Source organism: Miniopterus schreibersii, assembly GCF_964146895.1.
Source record: "Miniopterus schreibersii genome assembly, chromosome: 2".
Lineage (NCBI taxonomy): Eukaryota > Metazoa > Chordata > Mammalia > Chiroptera > Miniopteridae > Miniopterus > Miniopterus schreibersii.
Genome location: NC_138102.1, coordinates 101,280,756 through 101,299,436, shown reverse-complemented (window position 1 = coordinate 101,299,436; position 18,681 = coordinate 101,280,756). Strand labels below are relative to the sequence as shown.

The 18,681-nt window shown below is 36.2% G+C and overlaps 1 protein-coding gene and 1 pseudogene across 2 annotated transcripts in view; one reads left to right on the top strand and one right to left on the bottom strand.

The window, feature by feature from the left end:
* FLT3 (fms related receptor tyrosine kinase 3) overlaps window positions 1-18,681 on the bottom strand; it is a 97,022-nt gene that overhangs the window by 76,438 nt on the left and 1,903 nt on the right. The gene's annotated exons all lie outside the window — the stretch shown is intronic.
* On the top strand, window positions 4,728-5,580 carry LOC308552489 (procathepsin L pseudogene; annotated as a pseudogene). Its single transcript has one exon. The product of its transcript is annotated as a procathepsin L pseudogene (transcript).

The following is an 18,681-nucleotide window of genomic DNA, read 5'->3' as shown; positions in this document are numbered from 1 at the left end:
AGGCTGTCAGCTGATTTCTTATCAGAAACTCTACAGGCCAGAAGGAAATGGCATGAAGTATTCAAGGTAATGCAAAACAAGGATCTGAAACCAAGACTACCCTATCCAACAAGACTACATTCAAGATAGATGGTGAAATAAAGAGCTTCCCAGACAAAAAAAGGCTAAAGGAGTTTATCACCACCAAACCATCATTGCAAGAAATATTAAAGGAACTTCTGTAATTAGAAGTAGAAATAGAGAGAGAAAAACATAGGCATAAAGAATTAAAATGCAATAGATAAGTATCTATCAGTAATAACCTTAAATGTAAAACAACTCTCTACAAGTTCAAGAAGACTGAAATCGTACCAAGCATCTCAGATCACAATGGCATGAAATTAGAAATCAACTACAGTAAAAATATTCAAAAACATTCAAACACATGGAGGCTAAATATCATTTTATTAAACAATGAATGGGTTACCAATAAGATCAAGAAAGAAATCAAAAACTTCCTGGAAACAAATGAAAATGAACACACAACCACCCAAAATCTATGAGACACAGCAAAAGCAGTCCTAAGAAGAAAGTCCATAGCACTACAGGCCTACCTCAAAAAGCAAGAAAAATTTTTAGTAAACTAACCCTACAATTTAAAGAGTTAGAAAGCCCCATTTGAAGCCATCTGGACCAGGGCTTTTGCTTGCTGGGAGTTTTTTTATTTTATTACTGCTTCGACTTCTTCAGTTGTTATTAGCCTATTCAGGTTTTCTGATTCTTCCTGATTCAGGTTTACATGATCTCACTGTGATGTGGAATCTAATAGACAAAACAGACTGAGGAACAAATAGGTCCAGAGACATAGAAGCATGGAACAGACTGATGAATCTCAGTGGGAAGACGGGGGTGGGGAGTGGGTGGGGAGAGATTAATCAAAGAACTTATATGCATATATGCATAACCCATGGACACAGACAATAGTGTGGTGATAGCCTGGGGGGGGGTGTGTGGGGGGGAGGAGATCAATGGGGGAAAAAAGGGGGGGATATCTGTAATTCTTTCAACAATAAAGATAAATTTAAAAAAACAAAAACTATTCCTGAGCACTTCTGGCTATGGATTTTTAAAATAAAAGTTTCAGAGAATTTTTTTTCTTTTAATCCTCACCTCAGGATATTTTTTCCATTGCTTTTCAGAGAGAGTGGAAGGGAGAGAGAGAAAGAAACATTGATGTGAGAGAGACATGTCGATTGGTTGCCTCCTGCACAAGCCCAACCAGGGCCAGGGACGGGAATTGAGCCTGCAACCGAGGGACATGCCCTTAGCCCAGAATTGAACCCAGGACCCTTCAGTCCATGAGCTGACGCTCTAACCCCTGAGCAAAACCAGCTAGGGCTTAGAGAATTTTAAAAAAATGTAATTTATTGGGATGACATTGATTAGTAAAACTAAACAGGTTTCAAGTATACAACTTGAATACTGCATCATATGCTCACTGCCCAAAGTGAAGTCTCTGTCCCCATTTATCCCCACTTTGCCCTCTTCTACCTCCCAAGTTTCAGAGAATTTTAATGACACAATTATGATTTTAGGGCTGGAGTATATTTCATTTTTTTAATTTTTTCCCCCTCAAAAATCATGAACATAATTCTTACCCAGGCTGGGTGGCTCAGTTGGTTGGAGTGCTGTCCCATACACCAAAATGTTCTATTCCCAGTCTGGGCACACACCTAGGTTGCAGGTTCGATCCCCAGTCGGGGTGCATATGGAAGGCAACCAACTGATGCTTGTCTCTCACATCGATGTTTTTCTCTCTCTTTCTCTCCCTAAAATCAAACGCATCCTTGAGCGAGGATTTGATAAAAAATCATGAACATAATCCTAAAAGTCCCAGCATTCCAGCAAACAATAATCTAATGTCCTCAGTATTACAATATATAGATACACAGGTATGAAAACATTTGAATACATCTCTAGAATTATAATTAACCATTTAAAAAATTAACCATAAATAGTTAATGTATTTTAACTAAAGATTTTCTTTGCTTCAATCAGTCTCAAAGGGTCTTATTAAAAGGGTCATTAACTGACTTTGGTTCAAGTTAAAATGGCTCATGATGAGCCTATTCCCCCTGATAGGCTTCCTTTACGATGGTCCCAAAGACCCCACCTCCTAGTATTCGTGCCCTTGTGTAATAACCTCTCCTGACTGTAGGATGCATCTGATGAATCAATTCTCACACAGAGAAAGCTCCAAAAGGGACAGGATGTCATTTCTGAGGTTAGGTTAAAAAAGATGGAGGCTTTTATCTGCTTGTCCTCTACCCTCGCTCATCCACTTGCTCTGAGGAAAGCCCGATGAAGAGCCCCATGCAGCAAAACACTGTCTCTGGCCAGCAGCCAGTGAGAACATGAGGCCTGACAACAGCCACATAATGTGAGTTTAGAAGGTGATCCTCCCATCAGTTCTGCCTGGGCAGGACTGAGACTCTGAGACAGACGAACCCACCGAAGCCACATCCAGATTCCTGACCCAGAGAAACTGTGAGATAACAATTGCTCCTTGTTTTAAGCTGCTAAATTTTTGGGTAATCTGTCAAACAGCAATAGGTAACTGATAAACTCTCCTTTCTTTAAACTATATTCAAATCTTAGTAAATAGAGAAAAGTATGGAACTTGGGTCAAGCAGGAAATCATTAAATTCTATGAAAGGGTGAAAGTTGGACTGTGTTGAAATTAAGAACAGAGAATTTATTAGTAATCATGTAAAAAATTATGTTTTTATTCTAGCATCAATATAAAATTTCCTTTTTGCGGTATGTGGGGGAGCTGATGGCTAAAGAAGATGGCAGGAACAATGGCTCAGACTAATTAAAATTGAAGTCATAGGCTTCTTGAGGTCAAGGAATAGATAAAATCATTTTTTACTGTCTCTGGTCTCTAGTACAGAGCTGTCCAATAGAAATATAATGCAAGTCATATATGTAATTTAAAATTTCGAGTACCCACATTTTTAAAAGATAAAAAGAAACAGGTAAAATTAATTTTAATAACATTTTATTTAACCTCAAGTATAAAAATATTATTTCAGTATGTAATCTATATATTAATTAGATATTTCAGTGATTTTTGCACTGAGTCTTCAAAAGCTAGTGTATATTTTACACTTACAGCCCATCTTAATTTGGAAAAAATGCTAAATTTTTATTGTAAATACTTGAATTGTATTTGCACTTCATAAAATATAGAGTTAAAAAAGTAGATTTGCACTTTGAAATTGTTCTAACCATACTTAAAAGTTTTCCAATAACTGAATTGAGTATCGGTTCTTAAATTTAAATTCATCAAAATTAACTAAATTAAAAAATTTAATTCCTCAATCACACTAGCCATCTTTCAAGTGCTCAGCAGGGTGGCTGGTGGCTACCGTGTTGCATAGCACAGCTCTTGTACATAGTAGGCATTCAATAAATGGCTGCTGGATGAATGAATCTTGCAACATTATTTCACTAACTAAGTTAGCCACGAATTAAACTGAAAAAAGGCTGGCCTGGAATTTCTTCCAGAAAGAGAATTATTAGTTATAATTATCAGTTAGTATCCACTAGAATATTTTCAGAATTATGTGATTTTACTTATGTCAATACCCAGCATGCTCTATACAGTGAAATTTGAACTCTGGGTCACCAGGGACTCCTCTGAAATGCTTAATTCTTTGATAACATTTATTTGTATTTTGGACTTGGGATAAAATTCTTGACTAACCCGGCCAGAGTGGCTCAGTTGGTTGAGTGTCATCCTGTGCACCAAAGGGTTGCCGGTTTGATTCCTGGTCAGGGCACAAACCTGGGTTTCGAGTTTGACCCTCAGTCGGGAGTGTATGGATGGCAACCAATCGATGTTTCTCTCTCACACTGATGCCTCTTTCTCTCTCTCTCTCTCTCTCCCTCCCCACCGTCTTCCTGTCTCTAAGCATGTCATCCAGTGACGATTAAAAAATAAAATAAAAATTCTCCGCTAATAAATATGGGGATGAAAATCAAAATGACTAATGAATCATGAATGGCAAACAAGTCATTTTAAGAGCTGAAATGACAAGTAACTTTTCAAAAACATTTCAACTAATATTACCTTCGCACCAAAAAATTACTACTTTGATTTTGGATATTTCTAAAATTACACAGTTTTTTTTCCCTCCCACACATTTAGTCTTCCATGGCTTCAATAAAATAGATCAGAAGTTTACGTTTTAAATTGAGGTACAGTGTTCACCTTGAAATGCTGCAAAAGACTGATTGTAAACACATGCTATTTCTGGATATTTAACAGAGTTGCACATTAAAAAGGACAGAATGTTCATATTATGTTACATTATCCTTCTGAAGCTAAAGCCACTTCTGTCCCTTTGGTAAGAGGGGAAGGGGACTTTACAAGTATTAACAGGATGTTAACAAGCGTAGGCTGAGTTTACAAATCTAAGCAGAAGGTTAAGGCTTGAAGAATGTAGTGGCGGTTCTTGGAGACCCCTGGGCCCACACCAGCTGACTATGCTGGCTCAGCTGTGCCCACTGCAGGCTTTTGAAACATGAATCCTTTACTCTTTCTGCCTGTGCTTTGCTTGGAAATAGCCTCAGTTGCTCCAAAAATTGATGGAATTTTAAATGCACATTGGTAGCAGTGGAGAGCAACACACGGTGAACACTATGGAGGGAATGAGGTATAGAGGAGAGCACTGTGGGAGATTATGGAAATAACTGAACTGTTCAATCAGAAATACAGCCAAAGGAAACAGCTTCACCCTGCCAATGAATGCCTTTGGTGACACAGCCAATGAAGATTTTAGGCAGGAGATGAAAGGCTTTCAAAACTGGAAGCGCAGGAAAGGGAATGTGTTCTGAGAACCTCTCCTCGCAGAGGTCTCCTCATCTGTAGACTGGAGAGAGAAAGGCTATGTAACTCCTGTACAGGATCAGGGGCTGCGTGATTTTTGTTGGGCTTTTAGTGCAACTGGTGTCCTAGAAGGACAGATGTTCTGGAAAACTGGCAAACTTATACCACTGAATGAGCAGAACCTGGTGGACTGTTCTCAGTGTCAAGGCAATGAGGGCTGCAATGGTGGCTATATGGATTATGCCTTCCATAATGGGAAAGGAGGCCTGGACTAAGAGGAACCCTAGCATCATGCAAAAGTTGAATCCTGCAAATATAAATCCCAGTATTCTGTTACCAGTGACACTGGTTTTGTGGACATCTGCAAGAGGGAGAAGTCCGTTATGAAGGCAGTGGCAATTTTGGGATCCACCTCTGTCGGTATAGATGCAGGCCAGGATACCTTCCAATTCTATAAAGAAGGCATTTATTATGATCCAGATTATAGCAGCAAAGACCTGGATCATGGCATTCTGGTAGCTGGCTTTGGCTTTGAAGGAGCAAATTGCGTAACAATAAATATTGGCTTATCAAGAACAGTGTGGGTACAGAAAGACTGGAGCATGAATAGTTATATAAAGATGGCCAAAGAATGGAACAACCATGTGGTGTCGCCACCATACCCAGCTATCCTATCATCCTGTGGTGATAAAGAGGGACTTAATTGAGAATAGAATACCCAGAGGCAGAATTTTATCTCAAAACCTACCAGAGCTTATTGTGTGAGATAAAATGCTTGAATCATTAAAGATCCAAGTTGTAATTTGAATTCTGTGACATGTTACATTAGTAAAATGTTGCCACTTTTAAATTACTGCTGCAAACAGCTTTGTATGATTGACTTGCCTGGTAACTTTTGAATTTTCATGTTTTAAAGGATGTATAAAATTTTAGCTTTTAAAATAAAACTTAATTTCAAAGTAAAAACAAAGGAAAGTAGTGGGCCTTTGCTCTCTTTTTCTTTCTTCATTTCTTTCTTCCTCTTTCTTCTTTTTTCCCTATCTATAAATTAAAACCCAGCATTTAAAGCTAAGCTGGCCCTGAAAGTTGAGGGTATATAAATGTCATAGTATCATTACTAGCACCAAACACTTTTTTCCTCAATGACAGAAACTCTGCATCCACCTCCAGTCACTTACTGATAATTATGCAGTTTTCGTTTTGATTTTTAAATTTTGTTTAGTTAGACAGATACATTTTCTTAGTTTCCAGCAGGTAATTTATGTACTTTTGAGAAAAATATTTGTTGATTTGTTGGTTGGGAGATCAAATTAAAAAGGCAGAGAAAAAAATTCCTTTTAAAAATCTAAATATAAATTCCCAGAGTTTTTATTTATTTTTAAAGAATATGTTTTTTAAATTGATTTTAGAGAGAGAGGAAGGGAGAGGATGAGAGAGAGAAACATCAATGAAAGAGAAACATCCATTGGCTGCCTCCTGCATGCCCTCCACTGGGGATCGAGCCTTCAAGCCAGGCATGTGCCCTGACTGGGAATCAAACCCTTGACCTCTTGGTGTATGGGACAGTGCTGAACCAACTGAGTCACACCGGCCAGGGCTCCAGAGTTTTTTTTAAGTGCTATATGGAAAAACCAGACATCCACAACTCTGAGACAGAAAGTGATTCAGAAGAGCTGGGCTCTAAAAGTGAAGAAATATAAGAAAAATTAGCTAATTAATTCTGCTTTTTAAAATGTTTTATAGGTATTTAATTTTCCATAAATATATTATTCTAGTAAGAGACTATTACCAATAGACTAAAGCTTTAATATTTTTAATATTGAAAATATTGATTTATTTAATTATACAGATATTCTGAATATTGACACATTTCATTATATAATATAAAACATTATATTAATTAAAATTAACATTGATCTTATCAGAAGTCTTTAAAAGTTGTCAAGTTCATGGTAGTGGATACAAATTTTCTAAAATTACAATTTTTGCTTGAAAGCTTGAATTTTATCTTTGGCAACAAATACTGTCAATTGTTTTCCTTGAGGTGACAGATTCCTTTCATTCATTAGAAAAAAATTTGCAACGTGCTAAGTTCTGAATTATCATAGTTTTTCTTTTCTTTTTTAGTCTCTTTTATTTTTTTACTTATATTTTTAAATTTTTTAATATTTCAATTACAGTTTACATTCAATATTATTCTGAATTAGTTTCAGATACACAGCAAAGTGGTTAGAAAATCATGTACTTTACAGAGTAGTCCCCTGGCTGCTTCAAGTACCCCACCTGGCCCCATACATATTTATCCTGATATTATTGACTAGATTCCCCATGCTGTAATCCACATCTCTGTGACTATCCTGTAACTACCAGTTTGTACTGCTTAATCTCTTCATCTTTTTCATCCAGTCCCCCAACCACCCTCCTGCCTGACAGATGTCAGTTTGTTCTATGTATCTATGAGTCTGTTTCTATTTTGTTTATTTTGTTCATTTGATGCCACATATAAGTGAAATCATATAGTATTTACCTTTCTCTGACGGGCTTATTTCACTTAACATAATACTCTCTAGGTCCATCCATTCTGCCACAAAAGGTAAGGTTTTCCTTTTTTATGACTGAGTGGTATTCCATTGTGCAAATGCACCACATTTTTTTCATCCACTCATCTATTGGATGCTTGAGCTACTTCCAATTCTTGGCTATTGTAAATAAAACTGCAACAAACACAGGGATGCATATATTCTTTCAGGTTCCTTTGGATATATTCCCAGAAGTGGAATCACTGGCTCATAAGGCAATTCCATTTTTAATTTTTTGAGGAAGCTCCACATTGTTTTCCACAGTGGTTGCACCAATCTGCATTCCCACCAACAGTGCACTGGGGTTCCCTTTTCTCTACTTCCTTGCCAACACTTGTTTGCTGATTTATTGGTGACAGCTATTCTGACAGGTGTGAGGTGGTCTCTTATTGTGGTTTTAATTTGCATTTCTCTGATGTTTAGTGATGTCAAACAACTTTTCATATATCTATTGGCCATCTATATGTCTTCCTTGGAGAAGTGTCTATTCAGAACTTTGGCCCACTTTTTAATTGGGTTGTTTTTCTGGTGTTAAATTGTTTGAGCTCTTTATAAGTTATGGATATTAACCTCTTACCAGCTATTTCATTGGTGAATATGTTCTCCCATTCAGCAGGTTGCCTTTTCATTTTGTTGGTGGTTTCCTTTGCTGTGCAAAAACTTTCTAACTTGATGTAGTCTCATTTGTTTACTTTTTCTAGTTTCCCTTGCCTAAGGAGATACAACAGAAAAAATATTGCTACAGGAAACATATGAGATTTTATTGCCTAAGTTTTCTCCTAGGAGTTTATGGTTCGAGTCTTAAATTTAAGTCTTTAATCCGTTTTGGTTTATTCTTGTATATAGTGTAAGTTAGTGGTCAAGTTTCTTTCTTTTTTTTTTTTCTTTGCGTGTATCTGTCCAATTTTCCCAACATTTACTGAATACTGTCTTTACTTCATTGTATGTTCCTGTCTCTTTTGTCAAATATTGACCATATAGGTGTGGGTTTATTTCTGGGCTCTCTGTTCTGTTCCATTAATCTATATGTCTGTTTTTATGCCAGTACCATGCTGTTTTAATTACTATGGTGTTGTAGTATAGTTTGATATCAGGTAGGGTGATATCATTAACTTTGTTCTTCTTTCTCAAGATTGCTGAGGCTATTCAGGGCCTTTTATGGTTCCATATACATTTTTGGATTATTTGTTCTAGTTCTGTGAAATACGCCATTGGTATTTTGATACAAATTGCATTGAATCTATATATTGCTTTGGGTGGTATGGATATTTTAATAATGTGAATTCTTCCTATCCATGAACATGGTATATGCTTCCACTTATTTGTAGCTTCCTCAATTTCTTTCTTCAATATCATATAATTTTATAAGTAAAGGTCTTTTACTTCCTTGGTTAAATTTATTCCTAGGTACCTTTTTATTTGTTTTTAATCCTCACCCAAAGATTTTTTTTAATTGATTTTTCGAGAGACAGGGAGAGAGAGAGAGAGAAACATAGATGTGAGAGAGAAACATCCATTGGTTGCCTCCCACACATGCTCCAACCAAGGATTGAACCTGCAACCTAGATACGTGTCCTGAATGGGATTTGAAACTGCACCCTTTTTGGTGTAAGGGACAGCACTCCAATCAACTGAGCCATCTGGCTAGGGTTAGGTAATTTATTTTTTAATGCAATTGTAAATGGAATTTTTTTTTTTTTTTTTGTTCAACACATTAAACATTTTTTAAGTTGAATTTATCAGGGTGACATTGGTTAATAAAGTTATACAGGTTTCAGGTGTACAGTTCTATAATACATCATTTGTACATTGTATTGTGTGTTTAATCCCCCTCCCCCTGGGATTTTCTTAGTTTCTTTTTCTGATAGTTCATTATTTGTGTTTAAAAATACCACTGATATCTGAATAGTAATTTGTATACTGCTGCTTTACTGAATTCATTTATCAGTTCCAGTAGGTTTTTGGTGGAATCTTTAGGGTTTTCTATATACAGTATCATGTCAACAGCAAATAATGTCAGCTTTACTTCCTCCTTTCCAATTTGGATGCCTTTTACTTCTCCTTGTCTGATAGCTGTGGCGAGGACTTCCAGTACTATGTTGAATGACAGTGGTGAAAGTGGACATCCCTGTTTTGTTCCTGATCTTAGGGGAAATGGTTTTAGTTTTTTCCCATTGAGTATGATGTTGGCTGTGGATTTGTCACATATGGCCTTTATTATGTTGAGGTACGAGTCCTCTTCCCACTTTGCTCAGAATTTTTATCATAAATGGGTGCTAAGTTTGCTTTTATTTTCCTTTTCATGTAGGTTAAGAATGTATATAATTGAAAGGAAAACATGTATAAGTATAAAAGAGCTCTTATGATGAGTATAAAATAAAAATGTAAAATGATAAGACTTTTTTTCTTTGAATTACATAAAACAGTGTATCCTACAATTAATGACTCCTTATATTTGATGGAATATAATAATCCAATCCATGTAGTAATTTTTGAATATAAAAATATCTTATATAAATATCTTGTATAAAGTTGTTATATATTTCTATAGTTTTAAAATATTAAAATACTCAATTATTATAGAAAAATATCTAAAAGATTTTTCCTTGGAAAGTTGATATTTACTAAACAGACTTGAAAATAGTTTGAAATATTATAGGGGCAAATATTGTGTCCTAAAATATTTTTATTAGTTTACTTAGAATTTATCATTTCATGCTCTCTCCCTTTTCCTAGCTCATTGCTATCTCCTAGTGAAAAAAATCACTGGTATGCCCATTATTACAATATCTGGTGTCCTGTCCTAGCTGTGCCATTCACCCATATATAACCTTAGCAGGCCACAGCTTCTTTGTTTTTCATGCATAAGGCTTCTTCTAGCTCTGAACATATTTTTTAACTCTAAGAAGTCTATAATTCAACTGATAGTAATTACTATTAGGTTGAGAAAAGGCAAAATATTGGGCATTGAGATACCTCACAAACAATACTGACATGAAAACTATACCAAAAGATAATAGTAGGAACAGAGATTATTTTCTTCTAATCCTACACTGTAATTTTAGTAGGTTTGCTCTAATTTTAATTAGGCATTACATAGTTTATGCATTCATTCAACAAATATTTATTGAAAGCTTTTTGTGTACCAAGCACTGAGCTACACAGAAACAGTCCTTGCCCTCATGGAGCTTATACCCAGTAGGATAGCCAAACATTAAACAAATAACTTATAATTACAAATTATGATGTATGCTAAGAGGGAGAAAGTATAGGGTTTTAATGAAAGACTATATAATGGAGACCTAATTTAAATTGAATGGCAAGGAAAGGCCTCTCTGAGAAGATTTAAACTGATTTATACAAGTAGTGTGTGTTGGGGCAGGCATGGGAGGCTGCATTCCAGGCAGAGGAAATGGTATGCACAAAGATCTTGAAGTATAAGAATTTGGTGTACCAAGGAACTCAAATAAGGCCAGTAGGGCTGTACTAACAGGAAATGAGCTAGCGAGATACATTGCATCATTCAGGGATTTGAAGGTCATGCCAAGGAGTTTAGATATATATTGAATTCAGTGGGAAATGAATGCAGGTTTTAATGGGAGTGGGAGTGGGGTGTGATTGATCCTCCAGTTACAATTCTTTTTTTATTTTCACCCAGGGATGTTTTTCATTGATTTTAGAGAGAGGGTATGGGAGAGGGAGGGAAACATTGATGGGTTGCTTCCCGTAGGCACCCTGATCGGGATCAAACTGGCAACCTAGGTATGAGCCCTGACCAAGAATCGAACCCACAACCTTTTGGTGTACTGGCCAACACTCCAACCCACTGAGTGAAATGGGCCTGGGCTTCAGTTACAATTTTCACTTTTTATTTTTCCTCAGCTGTATTAAGATATAATTGACATATAAGATTGTGTAAGTTTAAGGCATACACTGTGATCATTTGATATATGTATATACAGTATTGTGAAATGATTACAATGAGGTGAGTTAACACATTCATCGCCTCACATAATTGCATTCTGTGTGTTGTGAGAACATTTAAGAACTACTTTCTTAACAATTTTCAAGCATGTAACAAAGTATTATTAATGATAGTTACCACATTTAATATTAGACCCCCAGAACTTATTCATCTTATAACTGGATGTTTGTACCCTTTGACAATTTGTATTTTTTAAATGTTGACTGTCTGCTCTTTGGAGAATGGATTGCACAAGATAAAGTAGGAGGCTAACACAATCCTCTAGGAGGGAGGTGAAGATATGAACAAGGGCCATGGTAGTGGAGGGTAAGAGAAGAGAGTGGATGTATTTTGAAGGTAGGGTAAAGGGAGTTAGGGAGAAGGGGGTGCTCAAGATGACTCTCAGGTTTCTGCAAGAAACTGGGTGTTTGGAGATACCCTTTACTAAGATGGTAAAGGCTGGCAGAGGAAAAAGTTTTGGGAAATAGTGAGAATGCAGTTTTGGACATGGTATGGTTGGAATATCTGTGAAAATCCAAGTAATAATGACATACAATGTAATAATGACATACATTTGGGTTACCAGTTTACAAATGTTGTGATTGATTTCCAGTTTAATTCCACTGTGATTAGAGACTATAGATGATTTTGATCCTTTGAAATTCAGTGAAACCTGCTTTTATGGCTCAGCATACAGTTTTATAAGTGTTCTGTATGCACTTGAAAAGAATGTATATATTTCGCTCTTGCAGGTGAAGTGCCTAACGGGGCAAGTTGGTTCATCATATTTGCATTTTCTGTATCCTTACTGATTTCGACTGCTTAGTCCATCACTTATTGAGATATGTATTCAAAATTTGCCATTTAAAATGTGGATTTGTCTATTTTCTTCTTTCAATTTGGACAATTTTACATTACATATTTTGAGTATTTATTGTATACACAGAAATTTGGAACTATTAAATCTTTTGGGTGACTTTAACTCTCAATGTGAAATGTCCTGCTTTATCTCTGGAAGTACTTCTTGCCGTGTTGTTATACATATTTTACCATTCTTTTACTTGCGTATTTTTGATTCCTGATTTTTAAAGTAGCATATTACAGCAGGAATGGGTAGTGGAAGAAGGTAGTTGTGTGTGTATATCTATATATCTATATCTATCTATATCTATTTAATTGATTTTAGAGAAAGGAAGGAAAGAGAGAAGAACACTGATGTGGGAAACATTGATCAGTTGCCTCCCGCACATGCCTGATTGAGAATTGAACCTGAAACCTCAGTATGTGCCTTGACCCGTAATCAAATTGCCACCCTTTGCTGTATGGGACAATGTTCCAACCAACTGAACTACACCCCCCAGGGCAAAAAGGTAGCAATATAAACAGCCATGACCATGTGAGTAAGTTGAAGAAACGGTTGGAATAGCGATTTCTTTTGATTTGAATATTTTTGTGTATATTAAACCACCTTTTCCTCTCCTCTCTGATTCCCCTACCACTTAACACAATTTGTATAAATAATATGTTACAAGATATCAGTAGGAAAGTGTGTAACTCAGGAGTGAATATCACCCAAACATGGACAAAGAAACTGTATCCTCTTTTGGGAGGAGGGCTGCTTGTTTTAAGTGTATGAAGGTTAGCTATCATTTTAGCTAGAACCATACTTTGCTATCACATTTATTTTCAAGTTAAAAATATTTAAAGAAAAAGCATGCACCGATATGAAATTAACAAATAATGGACTGTGGTGACTTTGTGTTATGTCAAATTAGCTAAACTGAAACTTATATTTAGCAGAATTTATTTCCCAGTATAGTTCTTAATTAATGCTGAGCACAAAAGGAATGTGTATGTAATTTGGAAGGTGGAGGGCACCAGGCATTATGGCCACTGATCTGCAAGCTGCTGTTACTGATATGGGGAAACATCAGGGCCTTAAGTTCCTTCAACTTCTTTCAGCTTTTATGATTCCTGGGCCAAATGCATGTGCAACACCATGACAACCATTGAACTCAGTGAGACACAGATGGGGGTTCCAGTTCATTCTCAAGAATTCCAGTTGTCCTTTTAGGCTCCAGTTTTCCTATTCTTAATCCCATACAGCACTCCTTCCACACTTTTGAATAGGCCAACCCATAGTGGCCTCAGCTCTGTACCAGATGCCAACACCAGCATTGCATAGACACTCCCAATTTTTAAGATCTAATCTTTAAATAAACCCCTTATTCTTCATCACTCAGAGTGGTTGTGATTCTCTGATTGAACCCTAATACAAATATAGTCTTTTTTTTCTTAATCTAATCTGAAAGTTTTTTGTTTTTGTTTTTTAGGAAACTATTTTCCACCATCCTTATTTCCATTCCCTGTTTAAAGGTCTGCTGAACAGTTTAAGACCACTCAGTGGTTGTTCCTACCCATCCAGTGGCTTGAGCAGTGGGAACTGCAGACCAGTTTCCAGTGGCCAGCTGAGTACTCCTGTCTTTAGCAGGGAACTGCTGAGTAGGTGTAGAGGGCACCAGGAAGCCTTCATGACTGAGTAGCAGTAAACTTTCTTCTTGTTTGCATTTAGGCAAACTTCAAAAATCCTTAATAAACTGTATTACCCAGATCCTTGCCCTATACTAGGTAATGTGAGTGGGTTAACAGACTGTAAAAGACAAAATTTCTTGCTTCCAGGAGCATCACTTTAATTTTACTAATGGCATATCTTTTTATTTTTTAAAAAATATATCTTTATTGATTTCAGAGAGAGGAAGGGAGAGGGAGAGAGAAACATCAATGATGAGAGAGTCATTGATCAGCTGCCTTCTGCATACCCCCCACTGGGGATCGAGCCCATGACCCGGGCATGTGCCCTGATTGGAAACTGAACGGCGATCTCCTGGATCCTAGGTCAATGTTCAGCCACTGAGCCATGCCAGCTGGTCTAGATATCTTACTAACAGTCTTGCTTTAATACATATTTTTTTCAGCAAGTGTTCTGATCTTTCCATCAAAGAGTATAAACTAGAAAATCTGCACTGAAACAAATACATGATCTTTGAAATAGTAAAATCAATTATTAATATTGAACTAAACTGAACTATCAAATTTAAAATTATATTATAAAATATAATATTACAGCATATTTTGCATAGTGGAAATATTAAAGTGATATTCTGGAGCAGAGTGCTTAACCAACAACACTGGCAGCAGTGGGCTTTGCTAAGTTAAAGGTACTTCTGTAAGGTTGGTGGTAGCTGTATGGGGGATAATGATATACTTGATTATCAGGGTTATTTCCAAAGTACAATTAATATTAAAATCATATAATTTCACAGAAATAAAGAATGAGACCCTGTAAGTTCTTTGAAAACTTTAAGGTAGCACATTACTTTTACTACCACAAAGATTGAATGAACATGTACAATATATTTAAGTATGACAGTGATAGAAGACTACCTTGTGTAGCAGTGTCACAGATACACTAAAAAAATCTTTCAACATAACAGTTATTTATAGCTGCCACAAACAGGAAGGTTTTTGTTTTGGTGCACCCAAAATTTGTCAAAACAAGATTAACACTAGGCAGCTGCAAATAACCTTGTATAGAATTCTAGAGCAGAACTTAGAGCATAAGAGGACATAGAAGTTTATGAATATACAAGAAATATATATAAAGGCAGTTTTAAACTTCATTTCTGGGTCTCAGAAATAGTCAACCTTCACTTGTCCACATGTAGTTTCCATTCTAGATTATCTTGGGCAAGAATTTTAAACTCGGGCTACTGTCACTAATATAATCACCAACCATTCAGAAAATGTTGTTTCCCCCCAATTATTGGCACTTAATACAAATTAATACTAACATTAGCTTTTAGCAATCTGTAGCTAGGGGAATGTTGCTGGAGGCCACCTGGACAAAAAATAATTCTCACTATATCCCAAAGTAAATATAATTGATGGATTATTTGCAGTTTTGGATGTAATCTTCATTAGCATCAGAACGACTTAAGAGTTGACTGAAGATTTATTTTTAAAGATACTCAAGGATGAACCCTACCTAAAGAGACACCCCTACTGTAGAGGTAGGCAGTTGCCTACAAAATGTGTTTTTAGGAGATAGAAACTGTGTGAGAAGTAAGACACTTACATAACATTTATCTGCATTATGCCTTTTTATTAAATATTAGAGAATAATGGCACATATAATTCCATCTCTCTATGAACATTTAGGTTATTTCCACTTTGACTATTATCAACAATGTCTCAAATGAACAGTTATGCATGCCTCCTTGAGCACAAAAGTTTGTGCTAGGGTGGATACCAAGAGTGGCATTGTTGGGTAATAGAGTATAAATACTGAAAAATTTTATAGATATTGCCCATTGCCCTCCAAAGTGGCTGTATCAGTTAGCCCTCTTACCAGCAGTGTTTGCTCCTGGGATTTTTAAAAACAAAAACATTTTTGGTTTTGATTACAAAAGGGTCACCATAGAAAGGAATGAATGCCTTAAAAATTATTTAAATATGAGATTTTTCATATTCATGTACTAAAAGGCAAGTCAGAGTGCTTGCTTCAACAGCACATATCCTTAAAGAAGAGTCAGAAAAGATAAGATGGAGGACTAGATTCCTGAGAAAATGTTAGGGTAAGTGCAGAGCATGAGAGAAAAGGTTAGTTCTAGATAGAAGGGGCTCCTGTTCTAATAAGCTAGGATAGCATTTTAGTCTTTTTTTGTTTTATTTTTTTAATGGATGTATGAACTAGAAAGCAAGCACGAAGGGTTGGGATGGGGGTGGATTAAAGAATGCAGACAGCCCTGGCCTGGTAACTCAGCTTGTTAGAGTGTCGGCCAGATACATCAAGGTGTGGGTGGGTTCAATCCCTGGTCAGGGCACATACAAGAATCAACCAATGAATGCATAAATAAATGGAACAACAAATCCATGTTTCTCTGCCTCTCACTCTCTCAAATCAATAAAAAGAATGTTGACAAATTTTAAAATAGGTTATACAGGGAAAATGAGAAGGCATGTAACTAGGACAGTGTTTCTCAAAACATGTTCAAGGAACACTAACTCCACAAGGTGACTAGAGAAAAAAGTGTCCTGAGGCAAAACTTTTTTTGTAAATTCTGCATATTATATCCTGCTTTTAGAGAATTACAACACATCGTGAACATATTAAAGGCTCAGAAAAAACCCTGAAGTAAATAAAGCTGTTTACTTTAGCGTTTCCTGAACTTTCTCAACAATAGAACCTTTTTCTTTGTGTAATACCAATTAATATACTGTTGAACCAATCTTCCATGAAACATACCTGGAGAAACACTGGACTAGTGAAAATTTGAAGAAATGGCCAACAATGAGTGTTCAATTATCTTCATAAAATAAATTTATTTGAAACAAAATCAAAACTACAGAGAACAATTTAAAAAACATCCAAGTACTCCTCAGAATTAAAAGATTAAGTTACAGTAAATTTTAATGCTTATTTTTCTATTATAGAAATAATATGTTCATGATACAAATTTGGGAAATAGAGGAAAAATAGGAAAAACCCATTCTGTCATCTTCCCATCTCAGTAAAATCTCTGTTAATGTTTTGACGCAGTTACTTTATTTCTATTAGGTTTTTTTATTGTTTACATCATTATAACAATACAGCATATATAATTTTGCATTATGTTAAATATTTACACTATCATAAGCATTGTTGAAGATTTTCTATGCTATCATTTATTTATTTATTTTAAATCCTCACCCAAGGATATTTTTTCCACAGAGTTTTAGGGAGAGTGGGAGGGAAAGGGAGGGAGGGAGAGAGAAAGATCGATGTGAGAGACACACATTGATTGGTTGCCTCCTGCACATGCCCTGAACATGGCTGGGGATCGAACTGAAACTGAGGTATGTGCCCTTGACCTGGAATTGAACCCGAGACCCTTCAGTCCTCGGGCCAATGCTCTAACCAAACTGGCCAGGGCTCAATGCTATCATTTTTAATGGATGCAAAATATTCCAAGTAGATAGTCCATTACTTAACCATTCCCCTTGGTTTTAGAATTTTGGTTGTTTACAACTTTTTCTCTTTTGCACATTGGAGCATAAAACTTCTTTACAGTTATTTTCCTAGGAATTATTTGCCAAGTAGAATATTTCAAAGGCAATGCACATTTTAAAGGGCTTTTGAAAAAACACTGCTAACTTGCCTGGGGTGAGGTGAGGTAAAAGACTGTATCATCAACAATGTATTAAAGTGACTGTTTGCTCTGTTTCCCCCAATTTAATCCAGGTTTTGTTCTTAGGCATTGGTCAATTTTTCCAGCTGATGGAGCTTTATCTAATCTGTCATTTATTAAATTATCTATCCCCACTGTAAAGACCATGTTGAAATATACCAATTTATCAATACTCTTTCAATATTGTTCAATGAGCTCCAAAGCCAGCTTTATCAATACTTCGATAATGACTAATCAGAGTACTGAAGTCACCTAGCTCTAGTATCTCAGCCTACTTTCCCCAATCTCACAGGATTTAATAGAAAACTTTGTCGAATATGGTTTTAAGGGGTGGCTTACTTATCTTTGGCATTTCCTTCACTGGTTCCCAGTAACTTTTTTTTTCAATCCTCATCCGAGGATTATTTTTTCCCCGTTGCTTTTTCAGAGAGAGAGTGGGGGGGAGAGAGAGACACATCAATTGGTTACTTCTCCCCGCATCTCGACCGGGGAAGGGGATCCAGCTTGCCACCAAAGTATGTGCCCCTGGCTGGAATCAAACCCTGGACCCTTCAGTCTGAAGGCCAACACTCTAACCACTGAACCACACCGGCTAGGGCAAGGTTCCCAGTAACTCTTGATGACAGTCTATATCTTACACATTTTTGTATATTAGAGTCTAACACAGAACTTGATTGGTACATAGTATATAGTACATTCTCAATAAAGGTTTGAATGACATGCTTAATTTGGCATGAACTTAATGAACCTCTGTTGTCTCACCATAAAGACTACATTTTCTAAGCCATCAATAGGCATATACTTTCACTTAGAAATGGCAAAATGTGTAATGAATGTAAGGAGCATATGTTTTGTAACTGGACGTTCTGAGTTTAAGTCCAGGCATTGCAATTTACAGCTGGTAATTTTGTACAACTCCAGGTCTTAGGATGTTCATCTACAAAATGGTGATAACACATCTTTTTTACTTTCGTCATAGGGTTCTTAGAAGGATCAAAATGTTATTTTCTAAAAGGAAATCTGATCATCATTACTTGA